The sequence below is a fragment of the Narcine bancroftii genome, chromosome 1 (genome assembly GCF_036971445.1).
Source record: "Narcine bancroftii isolate sNarBan1 chromosome 1, sNarBan1.hap1, whole genome shotgun sequence".
In the NCBI taxonomy this organism is placed as follows: domain Eukaryota; kingdom Metazoa; phylum Chordata; class Chondrichthyes; order Torpediniformes; family Narcinidae; genus Narcine; species Narcine bancroftii.
Window position 1 is genome coordinate 146595609 of NC_091469.1, and position 15207 is coordinate 146610815.

The window sequence follows — 15207 nt, forward strand, 5'->3', positions numbered from 1 at the left end:
ACATGGGTCAATAGACGAGGACAGGAGAACCTTTTTTGGGAATGTCGCTGGTGGGAGTGAATTGTCAGGATGAAGCATTTTAGAAATAGAGACAACAACTCTGTATAAAGTGGTAATGGAAAAAGATAAGAAAACAGATGGCTTGATCAGCTCTCGTGGCATTGGGAGCTTACTGTGTCCTGTGGTTCCTATCAGTGAAACATGGAAGTCTGTAGGTGCTGTAATTGTAGTGAAAACATACAGTAAATGCTGGAGGAACTCAGTTGGTCTCACAGTGTCCATAATAGGTAAAGATATATAAATGCCATTTTGGGCCTGAACCCTTCTTCTAGGTGGGCTCTGGCCCGTAATTCCAGTAAGATAGCTTTACCTCCTTTTGGATGATACGAAACTGCTGAGTTTCTCTGGCAGTTCCTGTGTGTTTTCCTATATTATAACAATACCACACTTAAAATGACTTAATTGGCTGGAAAATCCCTTGGGAGTAAATTATGCTTTTGGTGATCCTCAGAGATGATGGATTTTTAGGCAAATCTGCTTAATATTTATAAATTTCACAAACTGTCCAGTAGAGGGAGCTGCAGTTTACAATGAGCCAAACAAGATCTGGCCTGAAGTTAACCGAGGGTCCAGATGAGTAGAGTTTCATAATCCCCAGCAGAAACTTTAAAAACTGCTTATTAACTCCAACAATGTAGAGGACCTTTGCACCCATCAACCCCCGCCCCCCACCCCTACTCGCACCGGCCACAACCGCGTCTCATTGCTGCCTATGGACAGAGGTGCAGAAGTCTGAAGACCCGCACCTCCAGGTTCAAGAACAGTTTTTTTCCAACAGCTGTCAGGCTCTTGAACCTCCCTTGTTACACTCTGACACCGTAAGATGACTGTCTGCACTGTGGTAATGCCAATTTTTTTCCTTGCATGAAGGTAACTGAATATTCTTATCTATCTTTTCTCTTCATTATTTCTCCAGTTTTATTTGACGTATTCTATTGTGTGTGTGTGTGTGTGTGTGTGTGTGTGTGTGTGTGTGTGTGTGTGTGTGTGTGTGTGTGTGTGTGTGTGTGTGTGTGTGTGCGTGTGTGTGTTCAGCTGCAGCAGGTAAGAAATTCAGTGGAGAACTTAATACAGTAATACCCCTGGTATCTGTCACCTATGCAGATTGAAGGTGCTGGATAAGTGAGTTTTCCAGTTGCTTGAGATTCGGTTTCACAATGCAAACTAATACACCAGCATTAAGAATTAATGGATTAAAAGACAAATGACAGTGCCAAATATAAAATAATTTTAAAAATCAGTACTCTAGTGCTTAATTATGTAATGTTCACTTTAATCAGGTGATTGCCATCATTTACAAAATATAAATTTAAATTCGAGCTCCGGCTGCTCATGCTGTAACAGCATTGCGCTAACTGCTGCAAGAACTGCTATGCTAATGCTTCCGCCATCATAATTAACTCCTCCCCACCACCCTAGGTTTATAGCTAAAGCCTTACTAATAAAATACTAATAAAGACTCTTATGAAGCAGGGATAAGGAGACACTTTAAGAGAGTCACCCCAGTAGTGAGCGGCATCAACCAGCTCTTCATCCTGGGCGACGCCATTTTATTCAAGTACAAATTTATTCAAAAAGCAGCTATGAGCAAAGCAAGATCAAGGCCCTCTGCTGGCTGAGAAGTTGCTCCGATCTTCACTAAAATTTTATGTTACTTCAGAGGACATTTACAATTTTAAACTTTTATTTAAATTCTAAATTTCTATTTATTTTCTGTGAGAGAGGGAGGGAGAGAGAGAGAGAGAGTGCATGTGTGTGTGTGCATGTGTGTGTGTGCGTGTGTGTGTGTGTGTGTGTGTGTGTGTGTGTGTGTGTGTGTGTGTGTGTGTGTGTGTGTGTGTGTGTGTGTGCGTGAGAGAGAAAATTTTTTGCCACTTGCTTGAGGTTGCAGGTGGCTTGAATTCAGGATAACAGGGATTCTACCATACATTGTATAATGTATATGACAATAAACTCATTATCATAAAAGCAGCCCGTCATTTCTAGCAATTTAAATTGCCTGTATAACTACTTGCTGTTTCCGCTCACCCTTAACGGGTAAAAGTGTTTCAGAGGAGTGCATTAGGAACGGTGACAAAGGTTATGTCAAGAAGACAGGAGAATAAGATAGAAAGGAAAGATATATCAGTCATGATTTGAATGGTGCAGCAGACTTGATGGGCCTAATGACATAATTCTGCTCCTGAGTCATGGTTGTATGGTCTAATAGCACCTAAATATCACCCAGGCAAACTCAATATGAGCCCTCAATGCCCAGGGGAGATTTAATTGCGCTGCTGTTCTCAAACTATTTGATCTCATTTTCTAAAAAGCTTTTTTCAGAAATACCTTTTGCTGATTCTTGTCTCTCCATTCCACTGTGAATAATGCATTAGCCACAAATCGCTGGCATGAATAACATTTATTCTAACCTGCTGATTCTTCCAGCAACTCATTCTTGCTCCAGTGCTCCATTCTATCTGCTTCTTTTGTGTGCACTTGAATCTCGTGTATAAGCAAAGTTGAAGTCAGTGTTTCCCTTGTATTTAACTATCCTCCTTGTCCATTCAATCCCTGGAAATTAATTTGCTAAGAGTTGAATACTAATCTTCATCTGAAAAAGTTATGTTGAAATCTCATTCCCACATAGGCTGATCTTAAATCCAATAAATCTGTGATATTAATCCTCCATGAAAAAAACATAAATTAAAAAGTACATCAAGAATGTTACTATTTAAAATTTGAGGAAAATCAGAAACCTTGGACTGAAGAAAATGTCTAACTTGTAAATGTTTTAAAAAAATGTCTGTTAGAAAGAATAAATTTGGCTGATAATTGTTCAAAAGACGCAAAATTATCTCAAATAAAAAAAATCATTAAAACTTTGGAGACCTAATCTATACCATTCCAACATCGAGCCGAGATGGCTGAAAAAGATGATTGTCTATAATGGGACCAGCCAGAGAATAACAATTAAATCCAAAAAAATTTCTCTCAGAGCAAGTTGACAGTCTGGAGCAGTTACAGGGTTATTTTCTACAGACAGCTATTAATATTGAAGCCTCTTCTAACTGCTTCATAAGTTGTTATTTTTAAAATAAATTTTATTTATAACTTTAAAATCATGCATTTTACAGTTCATTTCAAGTATATGTTGTATATATAAGATAAAGAATAAAAGAGAAAGAACCCTTCCCCTATAAACCCCTCACCCTCCCCCTTCTAACCCTCTACAAAGCAAAAAAGAATGGGAGAATGTGACAAGAGATCTTCAACAGGTGCACTCCTCACTATAAGTCTTCTACTATACAGAGACCTTTAGGAGAAAGGGCGTGTCTGAGACTGATTCAAATATTCATACCTACAGTTTGTAAATATGGGCACCATATTTTCCAAAATATATAATATTTGTCTCTTGAATTATGTCATTTTCTCAAGTGATATATACAACTCTGAAATTCCACATGCCATCTCACCATTCGCAAACCTGTATCAGACTTCCAAGTTATAGCAATACATTTTCTAACTATTACTAAAGCAATTTGAACAAACTTCACTTGATACACATTCAATTTTACTTTAGGTTTAACCCCTCTAATATCACCTAATAAAAAGAACATTTGATCCTGTGGGAATTTAACCCCTATTATTCACTCTAATTCAGAAGTTGTTAAAGACCTCATCAATATTCAAGGAAGTGCAAGCAGTTCTCTACCTCAACACTAAAAGTACTACCCCAGGTAGGTATTAACACAGTTTTATGGGATGCAGTTGTGTTGAGCTTTAGGGTAGATCTCATTCGCTATGTTGGAGAGATCGGATTCACAATCAAATATGTATAAATTTTTATTAGAGCACAAGCAGTGAATTAGAACCTAAGATGTAAGAGCAGAAGTAGGCCCATTTGGCCTGGTTCTTAATTCCACTGTGATCAAATGCCTAGGTGTCAACATCTCTGAGGATCCCTTCTGGAGCCTTCAAGTTGATGCACTCACAAAGGAGGCTTGCCAGTGGCTATACACTGTGAGGTGTCTGAGGAGATTCAGTATGCCACCCAAAACTCTTGAAAATTTCTACATGTGTACCGTGGAGAGCATTCTGTCTGATTGCATCACTTCCTGGGATGGAGGCGCCAACTTTCAGGACAAGAATGAACTCCAGAGGGTTGTTGACTCGGTCTGCAACATCACAGGCCTCAAACTTCACTCCATCGAGGACATCTACATGAGGCGGTGTCTTTAAAAAACAGCTTCTATCCTCAAAGACCCCCCCCACCCCCACCCCAGGGCCACGCCCTCTTCACTCTGCTACCATCAGGAAAAAAGTCCAGGAGCATGAAGACGAGCACTCAGCGGCACGAGGACAACTTTTTCCCTGCTGCCATCATATTCCTGAATGACCAATGAACCAAAAACACTGCCTTACTTTTCATGGACTGTAATATTTAATTTTTTTCTTTATAGTAATGTTGTAGGATGGTTATATTATGTATGTTTACATTATGACGCCGCTGCAAACACCAAGTTTCAGGAAAATAAATCCTGATTCGGATTCATTCTCCCACTCAACCCCATTCTCCCCATAACCTTTGATACTCTGACTATCCAGATATCTATCAGTCTCTGGCTTAAATGCACCCATTGATTTGGCCTCCACAGGCACCCGTGGCAGCACATTCCTCACATGCTTCTGAATTTCAAAAAGCACAGTCCAAAATCCATCAAATGCTCCTCGTTTGCTGATCCTTTCATTCCAGGAATCATTCTTGTAAATGAAACCTCCAATGTTAGCACATCCTTCCTTAAACAAGGAGCCCACAACCTCACCAGTGGCTTATAAAGCCTTAGCGTCACATCACTGCTCTTGTATCCTATCCTCTCGATAAGAATATTGCATTCTCCTTCTTCACCACTGGCTCAACCTGGAGGTTAACCTTTAGGGTATCTTGCATGAGGACTCGCATGTCTCTTTGCACCTCCGAATTTTGAATGGTCTCCCCATCCAAAGAAGACTGCCCTTTTATTCCTGCTACCAAAGTGCCAGGAATAACTTTCAATGGTGCATTTCATTTGCCATTTATTCGCCTATTCTCCTATGTACCCCCGCAGTCTCTCCATTTCCTTCTCACTACCTGCCCTGCCACCTATCTTTGTATCATCTGCAAACTTAGTCACAAAGCCATTTATTCTGCACTCTAAGTCATTAACATACAACGTTAAAAAAAAGTGGCTGCAACACTGAGACCTGAGGTACCCCTCTTGTAATCAGTAGCCAACCAGAATAGGATCCCTTTAACGATGCTCTCTGTTTCCTGTCGATCAGCCAATGCTTTACCCATGCAAGGTGTTCGTTATTATGAGTTGGCGGGGGAGGTAAACCAGGTAAAAAACTTTACTGAACACAACCAAACATGATAAGGGAGAGAAAGCCCACAGCGGGGCGTCTCGTACTCGATTCAACTAACGCACCCTCATGGTGCTTGTGCATGCGCAGTGTGCTCTTACAAGTATGGTGGCTACATGCGATTGCATCGGGTACAGAGCAGCCAATGGCACTGGCTGTCTACATCCCCTTTCTTGAGCTACCCCTGCATGATACAGTAAACATATATAACTTACATTAGTACAACAATATATACATTCAACCCTGTTCGGTCCCGATATTTTGGGTTCGGCTTACAGACACGCCCAGTGTACATTTTCTAATAGCCCTCTGCTGTTGTGGAAGCTTGGGGCACCTTGTCCTGATTGCCTCCACTGTCCATAGTCTCAGGGGCATTGTCCATTGCCTCTCCTGTAGTTACTGGGGGGGTGGGGGCTCAAGTCAATCCCGGGCTCATGTACCAAATCCAAAAATGCCGAATTGTCTGGGTCGGTTTGAGATGGGGGTGGCTCTCTTACTGATCCTCCTGTATATTTTCCCCCTTAAATGAACCAGGTATGATCTGGGTTCCTGGAAGCTCATTTCCGCTATACCTGAGCGGTCGTAACCTTGTGGAGTCTGCATCTTTACGACTTGCCCTTTGGGCAATGGGTTGAATGGCTGGCTGTATTCATCATAACTTCTTTTGCACCAGCCTTCTGTTTAGCAAATGGGTCTTAACACCTTTCAGGTCCTTTGGCTGAGGCTCCATAAGTCTCCTTGCCACTGGTAGGGTAGTCCTGGCCTGCCTCGACGTTAACTGTTGCGCCGGCCATCTGTGTGGCAACCCCCTCTATGGTGCACATGGGGTAATGTGGTATTTTCAGGGCTGCATTGAGGTCTTGTGGATGTATACAAATTCGGATTTCCTTCCCCTCATTTTTTTGGCAGCCACCATGGAGGAAATCCATTCGGTTGGTTCTGAGCCTGAAGTAATGATGCCCAAGTCCTGCATTCTGACTAGCTCAGCCTTGACTTTATCCTTCATTATTACTGGAATGTGGTGCGCCAGCCGGACTATGGGTCTTACCTCCAGGTTGAGCCACGTGGAGTATGTCACTCGCAGCTTCTCTAGCTTGTCTTTGAAAAGTTCACTGTACTCATAAAATATCTTCTGTGAAAAATCATCCTCAGATGGGCTTATCTGATGGACTTCTGTGCTAAATGAGACAAGCTCCATGTCCGTGCATGCTCTGAGGCCTAGCAGAGGCATGATGTCTTTGCTGACCTCAAAGAAGGTTAACACAAGGAGCTGTCCTGTATGAAACACTGCAGCCACGCCGTGCCGTTGGTCTGGATCCTTAACTTGTTCTGTCTTTCTCAGCCGGTTCAGTGACATGCCATTGCATTTGGCCCCAGTGTTGGCTTTCACCTCGCCCATCTTGCCATTGACTTCCATGGACACGAAGGCCTCGTTGATACCTCTGATCCAAGTTTCTGCTGGGTTGCCTGCCGTCGATGTGGTACTCATTGTTGGGGTCGCTCCCTCTCAGCTCTGGTTCCAAATGGTGAATGGTCCCCCTGGGTCTGGTCTTTGCGGTGGTCTGCAGCATCTGCTGAAGTGGTTCCATTTGCCACAGTTTCTGCACTGCTGGCCGAACGCTGAGCACATCTCCCTTGTTAGCATGTGGTCTGCACTGCAATTGCCACATCCTGCTGGTTTGGCTGGTTCTTACCACCAGCCACTGACTGCTCACTGGCCCTGCCTGCATCACATCCATGCTTGTGGCGTGCTGTCGTGGAGAGGTTAGCTTTTTACTGTTTTCCACAGTAGTTTCATACGCTAGCACCTTGCGATAGCCTTTACTAGTGTCAGCTCGCTGTCTTGCAGGAGCGCCTTCCATATATTATCGTCGAAATGCCACGGACCATTCTGTCTTTAATTAGTTTAGCGCAAAGCATGCCAAAATTGGAGGTTTTCATCCTAAATTTTAAATCACTGACACATGAGCATATCGACTCGCTGGGCTTTTGGTGTCTCATGTTGAATTTGTGCCTTTCCATTGTCACATTTCTCTGAGGGTTGCACATTTCTCTAAATTTACATTTTAAACATTCTCGACTCAGCTGGGCTGATAACAAAATTCCTGTCATGCACTTCGCCTGCGTACACAAATCACCTCTCCCTTTCAATGGCTTCCGGGCTTGCCAAATTTAACGGAGTGTACACCCTGGTGTGAGCAGGCTTGTCAACTATGTGCTGCTACTGTGAATATTTCGTATTCCTGTTCAAAAATATGCCAGTTTTCTGCCACATTTCCATCAAACACGAGTGGGTCGGGCCACCTGGATCCATTCGCCATTATGGTGACTGTGCAAAACGTGGGTGTGGTTACTCACGGTGACCGATTTGTGATCGGAAGACTTTAGGCTTGGGGTGCTCCTGATCCTACTTCTGACACTATGTTCATTGTGGTGTGCTTAATAACGAGTCGGCAGGGGAAGTAAACCAAATAAAAGACTTTACTGAACACAACCAAACATGATAAACAGGGGGAGTGTGGCGTCTGCTCCCTGCTAGTTCTCGATTCAACTAACGTTCCCTCGCTGTGCTCGCGGATGCATAGTGCGCTGTTGCAAGTATGGTGGTTGCAACGCAATTGCAGTGGGTGCAGAGCAGCCGATGGCAGCAGCTGTCTGCACACGGATTGTTTTTATATGGTCACTATTAAGGTACATGTATTTCTGCTATAACAGTGGTGGAACAATTGGTCTGCAACACTGACAGTCTGGGACACATCATCAGTCTTTGCCTTGTCCAGTGTTCTCAGCCATTTCTTGTACTCACGTGGAATGAATTAAACTAGCTGAAGACAGACTTGTATCTAAAGACATGTTTCATCAGTAGGTTAAGCAGCATTGTCTGATTTGCTTTCCACACTCACATACTGAGCTCTGCCACTACAGACAAGGGAGATGTTCCTTGAGCCTCCCAGTGTTAGCTGTTTATCTACCCTCGCTCTTCACAATCTGGTGAAGTTACGACCGAGTAGAAACACAGAAATGTTGGAGGAACTCGACAGGTCTGGCAACGTCCATAGGAGGCAAAGATATATTGTATAACTGACTTTTCAGACCTGAGGCCTTCTTCAAAGTATATATCTTTACCTCCTATGGACGCTGTGACACCTGTTGAGTTCCTCCAGCATTTCTGTGCTTCTACCACAGACTTTTGTACATCACTACACTAAACTACCTGCAGCCTCATATAAATAGGGTTGAATGATCGCAAACCCAACTGATAAATCATTGCTCTCTACATACTTGGCACATCATAGAACTATAGAACTGTCATGTTCTTTTGCAGAGAGTTTTGGTTTGTCTATTGGTTCTGGATTAATACAAGGCTGCAGGTTATTTTGTGCTATCACTTCGTGTTACGAAACCCAGTCTGAACACATTAACGTGTTTTGATCGGGGTGGGAATAAAGTCAATATATTTAAAAATCTTTGCATGAGCCCATTTAGTCATTTGTTCAACAATCCAATATCACAATTTCTGCCTGTTTGTACAGAAGTCATTACATTTAAAGACTTGCAGCTGTCTCCCTGAGTAATGGAACAGTAAACTGAGTATACTTCGCTGGGTAAGCACTGCAAAAAGTGACACCCTGTAAACTTGGATCATAGGATCATTCCATCTAAATATTACTATTCAAGCATTTTCCACAGTTGGAATGAAAGACTTCAGAGGATTCAGGAAAGGCTGTGTGTCAATACCAAGCAGAGCAGAAAAGACTGTCAATCAAACTTAGAGCCCACGCCATCATAAATGGCAGAGATTGATTTTGTTCGCTAATATACTTGCATCTGTTCTTCAGTCACTCCATTTTTCTTGAGATGCGAGCCTGCTTCTACAAGAAGCGGGCTATTTCAGTACCAGCGATCAGGACCGGTGTTTGAATCCCGCGCTGTCTGTAAGGAGTTTGAATGTTCTCCCCGTGCCTGCGTGTGTTTTCCCTGGGGGCTCCAGTTTCCTTCCACCGTTTGAAACGTACCGCGGCTTGTAAATTAATTGGGAGTAATTGGGCAGTAGGGGATCGTGGGCCGAGGGGTCTGTTACCATGCATTATGTTTAAATATTTAAAAAAAAAATTAAAGCACTCTCCCCAATAGTTGTGCAAATTATTCTCTCTCAGGACCCTGTCAAATTCCCTTTAGGAAGCCCAGATGAATTGTTTCCAACATTCTGTCTAGGAAGTTCTAACTTCTCTTAGTAGAAAGAAATGTTTCCTTTCTCTCTCATTCCCTCCTGTACCTTTTGAACTAAACTTAAATTGGTGTGTTTTGCTTCTTAAACTGTCCACTTAGGCATGTCTTCCTTCAAATTAATTGACTGATGTAATGTTCAGCAAATCAGTGTGGGAAGATGATACAGATGAGCATCAGCAGAAAAATTAGGGAGTTTAGAAGATGGAATTTTCACAGAGGCAGAATTTTGAGAACCCTCCAACAAAGGTTCGCTGACCCAAATCCTCCTTTGCTAAATTGGGAATGTGGTGTAATTTTCCAGGAGCCAAAGCCTGGTCTTACTTTTAGGATGATAAAGAGTCATAAAGCCAAACAACATGGCCTTTGGTCCAATTTGTCCATGGTGACCAAATTGTCTATCTGAGCTGGTTCCAGCTCTCTGCATTTGGCCCATATCCTTCTAAGTCTTTCCTGTCCATGTACAGTAAAAGTCCGACAATCCCGACCATCCGTACTTTTATAATTAAAACAAAATCAGACATACAGCATGGTAACAGGCCTTTTCGGCCCATGAGCCTGTGCAACCCAATTTACACCCAATTGACCTACACCCCGGTATGGTTCGAATGCTTGGAGGAAACTGAAGCCCTCAGGGAAAACTCATGCAGACCTGGGGAAGAACGTACAAACTCCTTACAGACAGCGCAGGATTTGAAACCAGGTCCCAAAAAGGGATTGCGCTAACAGCTACGCCATCTGTGCCGCCCAAAAACTTTTGGCATTTGTATGTGGGCATGGAGGCATACATGCGTAAGTGCCACAGATGCACAGCGGCAACAAGTGACCACACAGAAGTAGTGGAAATATAAGAAAAGTGTATTTATTTGTTTCTTTTTGTACTTTATTTGAAAAAAATGTTTAAAAAATAACTATCAGAATATACCTGTTTATTCCCCTTAAATTTGATTTTTAAAAGAACTTCCCAAGAATCTGGAAAATCCAAAAATTTAATGCCCAAGCAGTCTGGATTTTAGGACTTTGACTATAACCGTAGACGTTTTAAAAAATGTTGTAAGTGTATCTACCTCTACCATTTCCTCTGACTGCTGGTGCATGTAGACACAAACTTATATGTGAAAAGGTTCAGCTTGAACCTATCCCTTCTAGTTTCAGACTTTTCTATCCTGGGGAAAAGACTATTGTTAGAGTCTATATTGAGTCGTCTTTCAGCCTCCTGTGCTCCAAGGGGAAAATAGTCCTAGCCTATCCTTATAACTCATGCTCTCCAGTCCTGGTAGTATTCCTTGTGATTCTTCTCTGGCCCCTTTTCCAACTTATTGACTTTGTTCCACAGTAGAGTGAACACATAATCCTGATGAAAGGTTCCGTTCCTCAATGTGGACCATTCTTTTTCCCCCACATACGCTGCTCGATGCACTGAGTACCTCCAGCAGATTGTGTTGAGCTTTTGATGGGATCATCTGCAATCTCTTATCATTCACCAAATGCAGTACACAGTTTCATATTACACTGGACAACAAAGACCTCCCTTCCTGAACACTTTTGGGTCCATTTTATGGATTTTGGATTGCTGACCACAAAAATCACCTTAAAATGTTCCTATCGTGTACTGTTCTTGGGAGTCGCTATCTCAGAAGCTCTTTCCTGGACCCAACACACTAAAGACATCATGAAGAAAGCATTACTTCCTCTAGAGTTTGCAGAGGTTTGGTATGCAGAAACCCCGGCAAGTTTCTACAGGCGTGGTAGAAAGTGTGCTGGAATAGTAAATACCAGAGTACAAAGTGAAAGGAGGAAAGTTTAGGGGAGACATCAGGGGTAAGATATTTACACAGAGAGTTGTGGGGACCTGGAATGCATTGCCAGGAGTGGTGGTGGACCCTGGTATCATAGGGAAATTTAAAAGACTCTTGGACAAGTTATGGGTATGAAGGGGGGGAAGGTTAGATTGTTGAGTAGGTTTGTATAGGTGTGCACAGGCTGAAGGGCCTGTTCTGTGCTGTAATGTTCTATGTACTTTGTCTCTTCTATGTCTGCTCCTGTACTCTTTTTCTTCCCTGGCTAGCCCTCTTCTCTCTCCCTCTTTCTATCTCTCCACCTCTCACACCTTCTGTCCTATCACCTCAAGGCTCCTCCCCAGGTCCATTTATAAAAGTAATGTAACTCCCTTTTTCTCAAAAATCGGTTCAGGCCTGAAGCATTGGCTGACCATTTCTATCCATGGATGCTGTCTGACCCGTCAAGTGCCCCCAGCAATTCTTTGTCTGCTCAAGAATGAACATTTCTGATTGACTTCCTGATATCAGCAATCTCGCTATAAGAGTACTCTCAAATTTACACATGGAAGCACTTCTGACCATTGAAGTCACTCAACTTGCTCACTGTTCGAGCCAGCCTGGTGAACGCAGCATCTTATCAGCGGATACATAGAAATGTTGGTTAAATACAGAAGAGAGGATATTATGTCATAGATTGGGGAAATTAGATGTGACTGCAGCCCATTGCTGTGCATGGAAGAATGCATCCAAATGTCTTCTCTTAGAGATTAATAAACCTTTGGTATTCTACGCATCTAAGGGTAACAGCGGGCAGATCATCAAATATATTTAAAGTAGACATTTAGGCTAAACAGAGGGTGGTGGCAGGCTGCTAGAACTAATGGTGGAAACAGATCCAAACAGTAGCATTTAAGAAGACTGTACTGACAATAACCACACCAGCGGTGCGAGTATAAGACAGCTTTAATAAACTAATAGGTACACTAAGAGGTCTTGTCTCTCTGCAAGATGAACCTGGAAGGCTAGACTGTAGCTCTAGACTGCTTTATAGACAAGGTCACTGGGATGACCCCTAGTGACCTAGTGGTGGAATTACATATCACCAAACAAAGACTACAAATAAACACTTAGGAATGGGGTGTCAAGTGCACGCAGCTGAGCTTTAGTTTGATATGGACATCATGTTCAGCACAGACCTGGGGCTGAAGGGCTTGTTGCTGTGCTGTACTCTCCTAGGTTCTGTTTTCAAGGCCCAGAGTGTCTGTACATGAGATGATTAAAGTGTCCACTTTTACCTTAGTTGGGTATGGGTTTAATTTAATGGTTTAATGGGTCATCAATTCTCGGTCTTGGATGCCTATAGCCAGCAAGGGATGGACTGGAGGAAGGTATCATGCATGTTTTCCTTTGTTTTGTGAAGAATTTGCCTGAAATGTTCAGCAACTTTCTCTACACCGGCACCTATGGGGGGCATTGGTAGATGCTGGATAAATGTATTTACTGGTTGCTTCAGACTTACTCTTCCAATGCTTAACTCAAGGGTTCTCGAGCTTTTTCTTTCCACTCACATCCCACTTTAAGTATTCCCTATGCCATTGGTGCTCTGTTTAGAAAGGGATTGCTTAAGGTGGGATGTGGGTGGAAAGATAAAGTACCTAATTGACTCGTTATGTGCACGGTTTCAGAACTCCAAGGGAAATAGGCCAATGGCAATTTTTTCACAAGCAAAATATTTCAGTAACAATTGGGTCTAGAGCAGTGATTCTCAACCTTCCCTTCCCACTCACACCTTAAGCAATCCCTTACTAATCACAGAGCACTGATGGCATAGGGAATACTTAAAGTGAGATGTGAGGGGAAAGAGAACTAATACACTTGCATTAAGAATAAACAGTTGAAAAGACAAAAGTACTATAATATTACTTACACTGAAAAAACTTCACTTGTGTGAATGTATAAACCTTAAAGCATTTTATTTTACTTTCAGTTACATTCTTTGAAATCATTTAACCATCTCTGCACCGCCCCCCTCCACGGAGCTGCCCGAAAGATGAACAATAACATTATAGATAATTAAATCCCCCTCCCCAAAGTGTACAGATAAATCCCCTGACAGGGGTGACTCTTCCTAAGCAGGGATAAGGAGTCACTTTATGTGAGTCACCCGAATGGCGAGAGGCATCAACCAGCTCTTCACCTTAAGCGACGCCACTTTTCACACCACTTTATTCAAACAGCATGACCAAGGCACTCCGCTGGCTGAGTATTTGCTCCCATCTTCACCAAAGTTTATGTGTTACCTCAGAGAACATTTACTTTTTGTTAAAGTTATTATTAAACCTATTATTTTTTTTTTGTTTATTTTCCTTGATTTTGTTTTTGCCAGTTCCTTGAGGCAATCAGTTGCTTGAATTCTGAGTACCAGGGGCTTCACTGTAGTTGTAGCAGATCCAGATCTCAAATGATGCTGACCATCTGATCTCCATCAGACAATTTTACATGCAACCTTGAGTTCTGGCTTTCCTTGCATTCATTGCTTCAATGTCCATTGTGGTGCAAGAGTGTTTGATTAAGCCATAAACCCGTAGGTGTAGCTAACTCCATGTATATTAACAAAGCCACCAGTCAAGCAGAGTCTACATATTCACTTATATGGTTCACATATTCTGTAACTGATGAAAAGTTTAATATCTCAGACTCCCTAACAGAACCAAGGCTCTGTGGATGTACAAACTGTGTGGACAGAATGACAGAGATGGAGGGTCGTGATTTGTTGCTTTAAGAATGTCTTTGTCTCCCGTGGTTTGTGATTGTCCACAAGGCTATAATATTCACATTATGGATGGAAATAAAGTCTTCATGTTCTCAGAAGCCTTTTGGATATGATGATAACAGAGTGGGAGCTATGAATTGAAATAAAACCCACCAGAGTAAAACATTCCAGTTTTCTAAACAAACAGAGAGGATATATTAGAATCCCTGCTGTGCATCTGAAGGGCTGGTTTGTTTATATCTGGCAATTCACGTTGCTATGCATGAGGAGAGAGCAAGTGTTGGAATTTTTTTTACTCCCACCTCAAATGTAACCATGTTGAGAATCTGTAATTTTATTGAAATTGCCTTTCCAAATCAAACCCTATTGAGGTGAAAATGTCTGAAATTCTGCTTGACCTCCTGGAATATGATTCAAAATTGTGACCTTGCAACATTATTTTTAGGTACCAAGGAGCTGACGCAGGTAATGGACAGTTGAGGGTGTTCGAGTTGATTCCTGTTCACAGGGAGGAGAGGTAAGAGGGTAAAATACGGCGTGAAAGGTGAAAGTCTGCAGATGCTGTGATTGTAGTGAGTGGATAGAGATGCTAGAGGAACTCAGTCAGTCTTTCAACGACCATAGGAGTCAAAGATACATTGCCAACATTTTGGACCTGAGCCCTTCTTCGAATTCAGCCGAATGAGAGAAAAAAAACAACCCAGGAAATCTCAGAATACAGACTGGGAGAGGAGTGTAGACCAACAAGGGAGATCGCTTCGCTTAGTACCTCCGCTCCGCTCGTAACCACAGCAACCTGCCAGTGGTCAATTCCGAGTCACACCCCTGCGCCTACATGGCCTTGTGTACAATCCCACCCTTACCAGCCACAGATTGGAGGAACAACAACTTATTTTCCAACTGGGCACCCTCCAGCTGATGGCATTAGCATCGACTTCTCTGTTTTCCACTAAACCTGCTCGCCTTTTCTTTCCTCTCCCCATT

The 15207-nt window shown here is 42.5% G+C and overlaps 1 long non-coding RNA gene across 2 annotated transcripts in view; it reads left to right on the plus strand.

Annotated features, from left to right (window-relative positions):
• The first annotated feature begins 648 nt into the window (after positions 1 to 648).
• The window catches only part of LOC138764889 (uncharacterized), a 63939-nt gene continuing 49380 nt past the window's right edge, over positions 649 to 15207 (plus strand). For both annotated transcript variants that reach the window (XR_011358346.1, XR_011358347.1), the window contains exons 1-2: positions 649 to 930; positions 14669 to 14740. This is a non-coding gene — a long non-coding RNA (uncharacterized lncRNA). The remainder of the gene's footprint in view (positions 931 to 14668; positions 14741 to 15207) is intronic.